The sequence below is a fragment of the Mus musculus genome, chromosome 4 (genome assembly GCF_000001635.26).
Source record: "Mus musculus strain C57BL/6J chromosome 4, GRCm38.p6 C57BL/6J".
Classification (NCBI taxonomy): domain Eukaryota; kingdom Metazoa; phylum Chordata; class Mammalia; order Rodentia; family Muridae; genus Mus; species Mus musculus.
In genome coordinates, this window is record NC_000070.6 from 53,367,971 (window position 1) to 53,382,275 (window position 14,305).

Below are 14,305 nucleotides of genomic sequence, written 5' to 3' on the forward strand. Positions count from 1 at the left end.
TACAAAGGATAATAAAGGGAAAACTCCAACACAAGGAGGGAAACTACACCGTAGAAAAGGCAAGTAATCTTCTCTCAACAAACCCAATAGAAGATCACCACACGAACATAAAAATAACATCAATAATAACATGGAGCAACAATCACTGGTCCTTAATATCTCTTAACATCAATGGACTCAATTCCCCAATAGAAAGACATAGACTAACACACTGGATTCGTAAACAGGACCCAGTATTTTGCTACATACATGAAATGCACCTCAGTGTCAAAGACAAACACTACCTCAGAGTAAAGGGCTGAAAAACAATTTCTCAAGCAAATGATCCCAAGAAACAAGAGGGAGTAACCATTCTAATATCGGATAAAATTGACTTTCAACCAAAAGTCATCAAAAAAGATATAAGGAAGGATGCTTCATACTCATCAAAGGAAAAAAAATCTTACCTAGAAGAACTCTCAGTCCTGAACATCTATGCTCTAAATGCAAGGACACCCAGAAATTCCCAACTGAGGAATACCGAACGGCTGAGACGCTCCTAAAGAAATGTTCAACATCCTTAGTCATCAGGGAAATGCAAATCAAAACAACCCTGAGATTCCACTTCACACCAGTCAGAATGTCTCAGATCCAAAACTCAGGTGACAGCAGATGCTTGCGAGGATGTGGAGAAAGAGCACTCTTCCATTGCTGATGGAATTGCAAGCTGGTACAACTCTGGAAATTAGTTGTGGTTACTCAGAAAATTGGACATAGTACTACTTGAGGATCCAGCTATACCACTCCTGGGCATGTACCCAGAAGATGCTCCAACATGTAATAAGGACACAAGCTCCACTATGTTTATAGCAGCCATATTTTAATAGCCAGAAGCTGGAAGCAACCCATATGTCCTTCAACAAAGGAATAAATACAGAAAATGTGGTAAATTTACACAATGGAGTACTACTCAGCTATTAAAAACAATGACTTTATGAAATTCTTAGGCAAATGGATGGATCTAGAAAATAACATCCTTCTTTTTCATTTTTTTTGGGGGGGGGAGTGTTTCGAGACAGGGTTTCTCTCACTCTGTAGACCAGGCTGGCCTCGAACTCAGAAATCCGCCTGCCTATGCCTCCCAAGTGCTGGGATTAAAGACATATGCCACCACTGCCCAGCAGAAAATACCATCCTGAGTGAGGTAACTCAATCACAAAAGAACACACATGATATGTACTCACTGATAAGTGAATATTAGCCCAGAATACCCAAGATACAATTCACAGACCACATGAAGCTCAAGAAGAAGGAAGACCAAGTGAGGATGCTTCAGTCCTTCTTAGAAGGGGGAACAAAATACCCATGGGAGGAGTTACAAAGTGTGAAACAGAGACTGAAGTAAAGGCCATCCAGAGACTGCCCCACCTGGGGATCCATCCCATATACAGTCACCAAACCCAGACACTATTATGGATGCCAAGTACATGCTGACAGGAGCCTGATATAGCTGTCTCTTGAGGGGCTGTAGCAGTGCCTGACAAATACAAAGGTAGATGCTCTCAGAGTCTCAAAGGTGGACTGAGCACAGGGTCCCCAATGGAGGAACTAGAGAAAGGACCCAAGGAGCTGAAGGGGTTTGCAGCCCCATAAGAGGAAAAACAGTATGAACCAACCAATCCCCCCCCCCCCACAGAGTTCCCAGGGACTAAACCACCAACCAAAGAGTACACATGGAGGGACCCATGGCTCTAGTTGCATATGTAGCAGAGGATGGCCTTGTCGGTCATCAATGGGAGGAGGAGCCCTTGGTCCTGTGAAGGTCCTTGCCCCAGTGTAGGGGAACGCCAGGGCCAGGAAGCAGGAGTGGGTGGGTTGGTGAGCAGGGGGAGCGGGGAGGGGATGGGGGTTTTCGGAGGGGAAACCAGGAAAGGGGATAATATTTGAAATGTAAATAAAGAAAATATCTAATAAAAAAAATCCAAGGGGTGGGGAAACAAAGTTACTCTGGAAGAATGAAGGATTAAATTGACTTTACACCCCCCCACTTCCTCTCCTTGAGCTGAAACCTGGCAGAATGAGGGAACAGATCTTTGTTTAAATGCTTAATTGGCCCATACAAGCTAGTAAGAGGCTGCGACCTGGTCTTTGCACAATCTCGATAGTTCTCATCAAACAGAAGGATGTGGTTTTCTAATGAGCCCAGTGTATGATTTCTAGTAAGTATGAGGAGATGCAAAATTGAAATCAGAAGGAAACTGAGTGGAAGACACTAAAAGTCACTCCCCGGCACAACAAGGAAAGGTGGCTGAACTGTGAGCTGCAGCCAACAAGCAAACTGTGAGGCAGCTGCTGGTACAGGACACGGCTTGTCATCATGGTGTTGAACTACACATTCTCTGGAAATTCATAGTCTCTTCATGAAAAAAACATGTGTGTTGATGCTTACATGTATGTGTGTTCATGTGTATGTGGTGTGTATGTGTTTGTATGGTGTGTGTATGTTTGTATGCTGTGGTGTGTGTGTGTGTGTGTGTGTGTGTGTGTGTGTGTGTGTGTGTGTGTGTGTCTGTCTGTCTGTCTGTCTGTCTGTCTGTTTGGTGTATGTGTGGTGTGTGTAGTGTGTGTATACGCATGTGGTAGGTGTCTGTGTGGTATGTGTGTATTCTGTGGTATTGTGTGTGGTATATTTGTGGGTGTATGTGTGTGTGTGTGTGTGGAGGTGTGGAGGTGTATTGTGGATGGGTGTGGTTATGTAGTGTGTGGGGGTGTGTAGTGTATTTGTGGGTATATATGTATGTATCTATGGTGTGTGTATGGGTAGTATATATGTGAGGGAGGTGTATGTTGTGTGTCTGTGTGGTGTGGAGGGATGTATGTGTGGGTGGGTATAGATGTGTGGTATGTGTACATGTGCATTGTGTATGTATGTATGTGATAAATGTGTAGTGTGAGTATATGTGTAATATGTGTGTGTATGAGTGCTGTCTATGTATACATAAAATGTGTGTATGTGTAGTATATATATGTGTATAGTGTAGGTATGTTTGTATGGAGTGTGTGTGTATGTGTTGTATGTGTGTATGAAGTATGTGTGTATGTGTGTGGTATGTGTATAGTGTGTATGTGTGCTACATACCCTACAGAAGAGTTCAGAAATCTGAAATGGAGTTTTCACGTTCTAGCTTCAGTGTGCATGCAATTTCATTTCAAATTGGCTTTCTTAATAGTTCCTTTATGTTAAGTATATTGATATTTTGAAATTATCTGTGTAAAGTGATATTGCCTCTGAGTTATTATATTTGAGGATAATAAAAGTGGCATTGCAAAGCCATTATACATATGGAAAAATTGGAACCTCTGAGCTGGACCCTCAGGGCAGGGAAGAAGGCAAATGGCTGTCCTACATCAAAAATAAAAGGAAAACTAAGCAAACCCACTAAAATTGACCATTTTATAACACTAAAACAGTCCAAGTTAGGCAGGTAAGCAATAACACAAGAAGCAGCTGCTCACTTAAAAACAAAAGGAAAGGAAGAGGGGTGGGGGAGGAGGGGCAGGAGGAGAGGAAGAGTGAAAAGAGGTCTGGCAGGAGTGCTGAGCTTAGGACCTGCTGGCCAGAGCCATCCCCATGCCACCCACGTCATTTCACTGGCCTCCTTCAGAGGCTGTGAATGAGTGAATGAATGAATGAATGAATAAATAAATAAATAAATCAGCCAGAGGTGGCGTCACCAAGGAAAGCGGCAGGGTAGCTGCAAACATAGGGGTTGAAGGTGATAGAACAAGCTCTACATGTGCCCCTGAACGTTCATGGAGAAGGCCAGAGGGCCCACCAGACATGAAGAGTCTAGAGACACTTGTAAAGTCATGGAGCTCTTGAAAACTGAACACAAAGCTTTGGCAGCAGTGGCCAAAAGCTTTACTGGCTTAAAATATCTGAAAATTAATTTTGCCCAAGTCATTGGCTGAAAGTACAAAAGTATACAGGCAGTGGGGAGATCCCCAGGGACTGTTTAGACTTTTTAAAACAGACAGACAGAGGTGGGTATATACTGCAAGGGAGACAGGTCAGTTTGTTGTTGTTTTGGTTTTGGTGTTTGTTTGTTTGTTTGAGACAGGGTTTCGCTACGTAACCCCAGCTATTCTGGAACTCACTCTGTAGACCAGGCTGGCCTTGAACTCAGAGATCTGCCTTGCCTGTCTCTGCCACCTGAAATGCTGGGATTAAAAGTGTGCTTTCTTGCTGTCCAGTGACAGTTCATAGCTTAAGTCCTACCCATGGATAAAAAAAATACCTAAAACTCAGGTGGCTGGGTAAGTCCCATTTACAGTATCCTGCCTGCAATGCTTACTAGTTAGCATGTCCAACCTTTAATGGAAAGATGGGCAAGGCAGAAAAAAAGTCTTCTAATCTTTTTATGTACTAGGAGAATATACATCCTGATTCATCCTATTTCTAATCCTCTGCTAGATACAGGGGTGGAGAAACAGGAAGATAACAGCCACAAACTCTCCTAATCTGCTTCTGAAAAGAAAATTATTTTACTTTTTAATATTGGATCTCCAATACTCTCAGTAAATCTTGGATAGAATAAAGACAAAGAATGCCACACACAACACAGTGTTCTAAAGGAGCCCCTCAATTTGACAGAGGCAGAAATTGATCCCACACAGAGGAAATTCTAAACTGTTCTGAGGGACCCCAAGTGGCAAGCCCATCTGCTTACTCATAATTAACATCCAAATGTTTTCCTCTAGTACTTTGGCCATATCTAGCATAGCTGCTTTGAATGCTTTGTCTTCTGAACTTGGGTGTGCTGTAAGTCAGTTTCTATTTGGCAGTTAACACTAAACCATTAGAATAGCACCTGTGGCTTCTTAACTTGATATATAAAATTATCATTCTATACTTAGTGTGTGGGTGTGTGCGTGCACATGATTATGTTGCATAATGACTGTGCTCATTGGGTTTTGGGGCTTTTTGTTTGTTTTGGGGTTTTTTTTGTTTTTTGTTTTTGTTTTATGTTTGGGGTTTTTGTTTTTGTTTTTTATGGGGTTTTTTGTTTGTTTTGTTTTGTTTTTTCGAGACAGGGTTTTTCTGTGTAGCCCTGGCTGTCCTGGAATTCATTCTGTAGACCACATTGGCCTCGAACTCAGAAATCCTCCTGCCTCTGCCTCCCAAGTGCTGGGATTAAAGGTAAGCACCACCACTGCCAGGCATTTGTTTTCATTCTTATGACAAATATTGAGAGGATCATTTGGGGCCTGAAATGAGGATGAAAACTGAACATGGTAGACAGACAAAAGGAAGTCAAAGACAAGACACACTCTGCAAAGGCACACCTTCTACAACCTACTTTCTGGAACCTGGCCACACATCCTAGTTTAACCACTTCCTAATTGTGTCAGTGAATTGTTAATCTATCCATAGATTAATCCATTGATTCAGTCAGCTTTCAACCTCAGTGACTGGATCCACCCACTGGTAACCAAGCCTTTAACACACGGGTTTGAGCAGGATACCTCATATCTATACCATAGCCATGACTAGATGCAATTTTACTATATTCTAACTATAGCTAACATGTAAACAATGATTCACAAAGAAAAAAGATATTATCTGATTCAGTTTTCTCCCCAACAAATATTGTGAAATGACTTAATATAATTTTAATATATTTCAATTATGCCTAATGCTTGAGCCGTGCTCTACAGTATATAAAACAGTCCCATGAATAGTATTTCACTTGGCTTTTTACAATCAAAAATATCACGAGTGAGGAATATGAGGCTCAGAGGGGAGAGATAACTCTCTCATTCACACAGCTAATATGCAGAATTGAGCCCCACACCCATGTGACCTGACTCTTCTCTAAAATCACATCTGCACCATGGCAAGCCAGCTTCACTCTTCTACTTGTGTATTAATTATTTTGACCTCCCAATGAGAGAGAGAGAGAGAGAGAGAGAGAGAGAGAGAGAGAGAGAGAGAGAGGATATTACATCTCAGGCTGCAGCTGTATTCCCAGCTATTGAACTGTTTCCACCAGGTTTGGCAACAACTATCTCTGTCTGATATCTCACTGGGTTCCTGTCAGAGACCCACCTTGGGGAATGACAAGTTTAATGAGGAAAAATCCAACCTTCCACCTGAACTCCTAGCTTCACAAATGCAACTAGCATCTGACAGGCTTGGAGGCTCTTGCTGCAGGGAGTGAGTAACCCCAGCCTCTCAGCCCATAGACTGTGTTTGGCAGCTTTCACTGTGATTGGCTGGCAACCTTTTTGCCCTCTCTGCCTCTTACATTTCAGTCTCAGTGCTAATTTAGATGCAACTCAAACAAATATTGTTTCCTATGCACCTGTCACTGGGGATATATAAAAAGATGAGTAGCACATCGTTCTTGCCTTAGGGGACACTCAAAGTCCTACGGAAGAGTGAGAAACTTCACACTGCTGCTATTTCTATGGAGACAATATCCACCACCAAGGCAAATGGGCCCCTTTTGAACAGAGAGGCTCTAATGAGATTGCATATACACACAAATTACATAGCATGTTCCCTTTGGCAGGAATCACAAATTGAAATGTTATAAGAATCTCTAAATAGCAAGGGGAACTTTAAGAACTGTGGAAGGGACACTTCACATTTGTGTTTGAGAACCACCTTCAAGAGTTGGTTCGCAGCCAGGTGGTGGTGGCACATGCCTTTAATCCCAGCACTTGGGAGGAAGAGGCAGGCAGATTTCTGAGTTCAAGGCCATCCTGGTCTACAGAGTGAGTTCCAGAACAGCCAGGGCTATACAGAGAAACCCTGTCTCGAAAAAAAAAATAGAGTTGGTCTCTCCTGAGGGATTGAACTCAGTTCATCAGACTTGGGGGCAGGTACCTGCATTCCAAAGCATTTCTCCAGTCCCAGAACACTGATGGTGAAGAGCCAGACCAGAATTTAACAACAGGAAACTGGGCCTTGGAAGACGACTTTGCTTGTTAAAGCGGTTGCCACTCAAGAATGAAGATGTAAATTCCATCCCCAGAATCCCCAAAGCTGGGTGCAATGACACACACACGAAGCCCTAGCTCTGGGACATGAAGACAGAAGGACCCCGGAGGTTTGCTTGGCAGCCATTTAGGCCAGTCAGTCAGCTCCAGGGTCAGTGAGAGACCCTGTCTCAAACACTGTGATGGAGAGTGACTGATGTCAACCTCTGGTCTCATACATACACAGACACACACATTAAAATTTTAGAAAGAAAGAAAGAAAGAGAGAGAGGGGGGGGAGGGGAGAGGGGGGAGGGAGGGAGGGAGGGGGAGAGAGAGAGAGAATGAAAGCAGCAACCAACCATACAAGAGTTCAGTGGACAGGAGAGAACAGCAGCAGGGAAGGAATATGGAGCAACATCACAAGACTACAGAAGATGAGAACTATGTGGAACTTCTAGACACTCTGAGACTAGGAAGCCACTAAAGATATCTCTTCCTCTTCTTCTTCTTCTTCTTCTTCTTCTTCTTCTTCTTCTTCTTCTTCTTCTTCTTCTTCTTCTTCTTCTTCTTCTTCTTCTCTTTCTCCTTCTCCTTCTCCTTCTCCTTCTCCTTCTCCTTCTCCTTCTCCTTGTCCTTCTCCTTCTCCTTGTCCTTCTCCTTCTCCTTCTCCTTCTCCTTCTGCTCCTCCTCCTCCTCCTCCTCCTTCCCCTCCTCCTCCTCCTCCTCCTTCTTTTTCTTCTTTTCTCTTTTTTATTTATATTTTTATTAATTTTGAGATTATAGTTTAATTACAATGCTTCTCCCTTCTGTTTATGCCCTTCCCATATTCCCCTCTGCACTCTCCTACAAATCCAAAGGCCATTAGGTTTCAAGAAAAAATAAATAAATAAGGGAGGAGTAGATGAAATAAGACTTTGCAAACTATCAGTCACTGAAGCCCCAACACGGATACATGGGTGTTGATTATAATGTCAGTTCTCTCTGTGTGCATGCTTGAAGATATTTCCAAATTAAAAGATGACATTCCAAAAACAAATTAATGGATAGAAAGAATAAAATAAGCTCTTATCCACTTTAAGAACAGTTTCGGTTAAATACTGAGTCTCAAGCTGGACGTACACAAAGAAAGCAGCTGGTACTGTCATGTTTTGTATTTTGATGGTGATGTGGTAGGGAGGTATTGGCCAAGGACTTGCATCATTCATTCAGAGTCACTCCAATCAGGACGGTTCCTAAAGGATTCCATACAGGAAGTACTTATGGTGTAGGAACATATGATAGACAAAAGATGCTGAAGAATTCCTGGTAGAGACAGTATTTTCTCAAGTGCTCAAGATGCAGCATAAAGTGTCTACTATCCCTGGGTGTGTGGATCAACTGAAGGTAGCCATTTTTAACTGAGGACTCTACTTCTGACTGGTTTTCAATCATAAGTGACTTGACTTTGGTCAGTCCCACAAGGTCCCCAGTGAAGAGGCATCAGTCGTCTAGAGAAAACTCTTCTAGAGATAGCAGAGACACACGAGATCTGTCATGCTTCTTAGGACCATGACTTGCACCGGCATACAGGCAGTACACAGGCATCAGAATAAAAAGCAAGTTACAGAATCAAGTCTAAGGGCAGCGAGCAATACCCTCTGCCTCTCACATGAGTAACGGCAAAGTTACACCTAGGCAGAATGCTTGGGTACCAGGAAGAGCAAAGACTCGGAGACAATTCAGTCTACAGAATATCCCCCAATGCAAGGGGAAGAGGTGCTTAGCACGATTCAGAATTTCGAGCTCTGGGGCCCTTGAGGAAAACTCTGACCTTCTCTCTGAAAAACCCAATGATATCCCAGAGAAGATACCAAGGAAAGACACACTCCCCAAGTCTCCTCCCTGGGTGCTCACTTGAAAGGAATCCCAGACAGAGGGCACAATGCAAAGGAACCTCTTGCTAGAGTCCATAAAGGTAGGCATATAGCAGTGTGGGCTGGTGAGGTAGAGATGGTAGGGATATATAAAAGATACACAAACAGAAGGCCCCTCGTCTTCCTCCAAGCACAGCCTGTGGGCTCCAACATTTCAGAAAACCCTCTACGTTGCTAGTGCTAGCGGCAACTGATCCAGTTAGGCAGTGTACCAAAGTCTAAGAGAAAAGCTTTCCTGCTTAAGGAAGAGACACAGCTGGAGGTTGATACAGACAATTAGGGCTAACTGTCTGACTCAGCAATAAGATTCCAGCTGCCACAGTTAGGGATAGTCCACAGGAGGCTGGTAGGGGGCAGAGCAAGCAGTCGGTGCCAACACAGATGCTTGAATCCATCATGGAGAAGGGTCTGTATGTAAGGCCTGGGGGGACCACTGTTAGAAAAAGAGCCTCTTGCTGAGTCCCACCCACATTCCCTTTGCAGGCCCTGAGGAAGCATCCATGTGTACACTGGCTGTTTCTGGAGACAACGGTGCAAAAATAATCAGCAGCAATAAAAAAAACTCTGAGTTGTTATTTTATATGCAACAAATGCCTCCTAGGTGCAGAGGAATGGAGCAAGCCCCTCCCAGCAAGCTCTTGATTATTACCTTGTGAATGTAGCACTGGAGATTGAGCCTTGACAAACGCCAGACAAGCACGCTATGGGTGAGCCGCATCCCCAGCCTTCTTTTCACTCTTTATTTTGAGACAGACTCTCACTAAGAGCCTAAGTCTCTATAGCCCAGTTAGGCTTTGAACTTAGCATCCTCCTGCCTCAGCTTACCAAGTAGCACCAAGACAGACAGGTAGTGCCAACTTCAGCCTAAACTCTTAAGCTTTGTACATCCAGGTCCTAGAATGAATAAGCAGCTGCTTTATTAAGGTACAAAACACTTACTGGAGTATCAGGCCCATCGCTGACGGCATTTGAAGGTGAGCTCTCATCACTGGTCTCATTCAGCAGCCCCACAGACACGGAACAATCACGGCTCTGGGAAGGAGGAGCTAACGGTACCAGACCCAGAAGAAAGTCAGCGTATTTGCAATGGCATGGCAAATCTACTAGTAAGACTTCAAGCCAACATGGAGGAGGGGTCTGAGGACATGAACCTCCATGGCAGGGTCCACAGTTGGGCTCTACCTGTCCTCTGTCCCTCTGCCTCTCTTGGCTGTCACTCATTTCTCCTTTGTTGTCCTTCACCTTCCCTCCTCCTGTTCTCAGCCACCCCTTCCCCCCCATCAGTGTTGATGTGTATTTGGCCCATAGTTGTCTGTAATCTATAGCTCTCCTTACATACAAATAATTTTTGCCTTTCGATGAGTACCCCTAGGATCTAGCTCACTAGCCCCAACACTACCTCACCGTATAATCATCATATTCATAGCAAATACATGCTACAATTAATGTGTCACTTACACATAATCATGTATAAAAGTAATTTGTTTCGTTGTCAGGGCAACCCATGAGGGACCTCTATCCACACCTGTGATCAACTCTTTCCCCACTTGCCAAATATTTGGGTTCCTTTCTTTAGTGATTGTGCCTGTGGGTGTTTACATATCCCTCCTGTGCCCTATGGAACTAAGGAGCAACCATCTAGCTTTCCTTAACCAATAAAGTTCAGAAAGTGTCATGAGACAATTCCGAAATGTGGTTCTCTAAAACTCTTGTATGCTTTCTTGCTATTATGGTTTGGATCTTAAGGGACTCCCAAAGGTGTTAAAGGTTCTGTCCCCAGCTGATGTCACTGATAGCTGGTAGAATCTATTGAGACACACACACACACACACACACACACACACACACACACACACACGTAGGGTTGTGGGTTCCTTTGCCACAGGGCCCAGCCACTTAGGGAGGCGGGATGAGGGGAGTTTGACTGCTCTTACCTCCAGTGTGGCAAGTGTGAGCAGTAGAGAAACACCAGGACACTGCTCAAGAGGTGGGGGAAGCACAGTCTGAGAGTGGGAAGCCAGAGCTGGTTTGGGGGTTCCTGGGCCTGCAGCAACCCAGCAGGGCAGCAGACCTGGTGGTGATCATGGCTGGGAGTGCAGAGAGGCCTTCTATGGGAGACTAGATGGTTGGTTCTATAGGCGAAGGCCTTCTCCATGGCTCCCCACTGCGAATCTCAATAAAAAGAGATAGTCCGTGGTTCCAAACCTTTTATTGGCATGATGGAAAGTGGATGCATAAACCCACCCTACTTCTCAGGGTGGGCCTGGGATTAAATACCTTTTGCAGAGAGGAATGGCTGGGAAGGAATGCTTATTGGCTACACCCTCTGGGCTTCTAGGTACCTCATTAGCATAGAGATCTCTGTCTTGAGTCTACCTGACCACAGGTCACGTCTCTTTTCCTATTGTCTTTATCTGAGATGATAGGGATGCCTCATCTACACGTGGAAGGGCTTGGGGTCAATTCCCTTAGTGACTGATGGCCACAAATCCACGGGGGTGGGGGCTACACGACAGGGGCCTGGTGCCAGAGAGCAGGTGAAGCTCCTACTGTCTCTTCAGGGTCTCTGGGGCTTCAAAGCCTTTAGCTCAATGAGGACCAGCCTACCTCTCACAGTCCACTCCTTCTCCCCCACTCCCCACACGCATGCACTCTTGTTTTCCAACCACCACACCAAACCACATGTTCCCTGACATAATGCCTGGTCCTAAGGTTCCTAACAATGGTACCAAATGACTCTAGACCAACACCTATGAAAACATGGCTTAAGTAACCCCTTTTCTTATTTAAGCTGATTCTGTGACAGAAAAAAAAATGACTAATACAGCCATGCTCCCTTTCCTCTGTGCCATGATGACTGGCAGTGTCCCCAACAGTGGGCTACCCCGAGTAGCTGGTTAGCTGCATAAAGAAACCATGAAGTAGGACCATAGACTTGTGAAGGGCATTTGTCGTGTTATCATTGAAGGTTTTTTAATCATTCATTATTACAGCATGAGCGGTAATATCCTGAGTGATAAGTTCCCATTTTCAGGATTAATAAAAAAGAAAACCCTGAAGCCCATTTAGTGTGTTTGGGCTCCTAACCACATCTGTGTGTTATGTCTGTGAGTGCCAAGCCCTAATCTGTGAGCTGAGACCATCTGTACTGTGGTTGAAGATGGTGAATACTGTATGTCTGTCAGTCCTGTCCATCTGTCCTCAGCCATCATTGTCTGGTTTCTTTCCAGCCTCAAACATGTCGGGCATGTAGAGTTTACTGCTGGTTATACTAAAGGGATACAGGGAGTGCCCAGTTGACTATGAATGTTCTCATTATATCTATGATCAGAGGACCCCCACCCCCTCATGCTCTCCATTCAGGGTATTCTGAAGGAAAGGGTCCCTAAATGTCCACAGCTCCCTACTCAACTTCCTATACGTGTATACTTTTTTTAAAAGATTTATTTAGTTATTTTATGAATATGTCACATGCATGTCTAATGGTGTTAAGTTTACAAGATGGTGTTGTATCACCTGGAATTGGAATTTTGGAAGGTTGATTTTTTTAATATATTTTTATTAGATATTTTCTTCATTTACATTTCAAATGCTATCCCAAAAGTCCCCTATACCCTCCCCCCTCCCTGCTCCCCTACCCACCCACTCCCACTTCTTGGCCCTTGGCATTCCCCTGTACTGGGGCATATAAAGTTTACAATACCAAGGGGCCTCTCTTCCCAGTGATGGCAGACTAGGCCATCTTCTGATACATATGCAGCTAGAGACACGAGCTCCGGGGGTACTGATTAGTTCGTATTGTTGTTCCTCCTATATGGTTGCAAACCCCTTCAGCTCTTGGGTACTTTCTCTAGCTCCTATATTGGGGGCCCTGTGTTCCATCCTCTAGATGACTGTGAGCATCCACTTCTGTATTTGCCAGGCACTGGCAAAGCCTCACAGGAGACAGCTATATCAGGGTCCCTTCAGCAAAATCTTGCTGGCATATGCAATAGTGTCTGTGTTTGGTGGTTGATTATGGGATAGACTCCCCAGTGTGGGTTAGGAGCTGGGTCTGGACCCTCTGCAAGAATACCAACACTCTTAACTGCTGGGGTAACTCTCCAGCCCTAGATTTGTGTCACTCCCAAAGCACCTGCTATGTTCCTCCTAAGGCCTCCCTACACGTGTGCTCCTGGAGCCCCTTCAGTGGCGGCTTATTGTGTAAACCATTGTTCATAGTGGTCTCCTCTTTGGCTAGTTGCGGCCTGGCAGGTATTTGGGTCTTCCTGCGTATTCTATGCTAAATACTATTTAAAATGTCTCAAGAGTCACAGACAAGTTTTTTAAAAAAAGATTTCTGAATAAGGAATCAGAGAAGCAGTGAGCTGAATCTAGGCAAGCGCTTCCTTTAAAAAGCCGTAATGTAACAAAAACCAAAACAAAACAAAACAAAAAAAAAAACAGCTAGAATTTAAAAAAGAAAATTACAGCACTCTGAGGAAGAAAAAAATGTTTTCTTCAGTGCTGTAACTACTGGAAAGCATTCCTGTAAGTAACCCTAAGATGTAACATTCTTTGGTTCACACACTCAACAGTCAATGAAAATAGATGGGAACAAGAGAAAGCTAGAGTGGGTAATGGGGTTGAGACGACCAAAATCCATCATGCACCTGCGTGGAACACTGTAATGAAAACACTGCCACGTATACTAAACATTCGCTAAAAGAAGGGAAAGGGGCATGTGGGCTCATATTTAAATAACAGGCCATTGCCTCGCTGAGACATTGATAAAGCTAGCCCCCCAGGGGAACACCTCAATTAGCTCTATTTTCCAGATGATCAGATCAAGACCCTGAAGTCCGATTCTTGTCCCTGTTCCTCTTCTCAGAACAAATCAACCCTGTGGGAAAAAACTGGGCACCAGATAGCGCCGGCACAAATAACTGCCTCGTTTTTGCGACAGGCTGTGTCTCAGGACTTCTTGGCCGCCATAAGAGGGTAATGAGCCCATTGATCATTGCTGTGTTTCAATAAATATCTTTTTCCTGATAATGAGCCAATTTATAATCTAAACCCAGACATTGTCTGGCCTCAGAATACGTGATAAATATGTATCACCATAATTGTTATTATTTGGTACTGCCATCTGGGTCACTTTTTTTTTTTAAATAAAGGGGTTTTTGTGTGCTTTTGAGAGCTGCTTCTTCCAGGGTACCATGTCCTGGAGACGCTGTTTCAAAGAATGGCCTGGGAAATAGCAAGACATTGGAATAGCCGTCTCAAACTGTTTTCTACTGTATGCTCCCATTTCTAACAAAATCTCCAGCCCATAATGACCCCTGCCAATCATGCAGCTGCAGTTTCTTCGGCTCCAGATACACCAGGCCTGGTGCCAGATGTGGTGGAGAACGCAAAGTTTTGCAAGGGACAGACTGGTCCTTGGT

The 14,305-nt window shown here is 44.1% G+C and overlaps 1 long non-coding RNA gene across 2 annotated transcripts in view; it reads right to left on the reverse strand.

Moving 5' to 3' along the window:
* Gm12496 overlaps positions 1-14,305 on the reverse strand; it is a 55,411-nt gene that overhangs the window by 19,556 nt on the left and 21,550 nt on the right. The window contains exon 3 of one of the 2 annotated variants that reach the window (XR_390569.2): positions 9,819-9,925. The exons of the other annotated variant lie outside the window; for it this stretch is intronic. This is a non-coding gene — a long non-coding RNA (predicted gene 12496). The remainder of the gene's footprint in view (positions 1-9,818; positions 9,926-14,305) is intronic. 2 annotated transcript variants of the gene reach the window in all.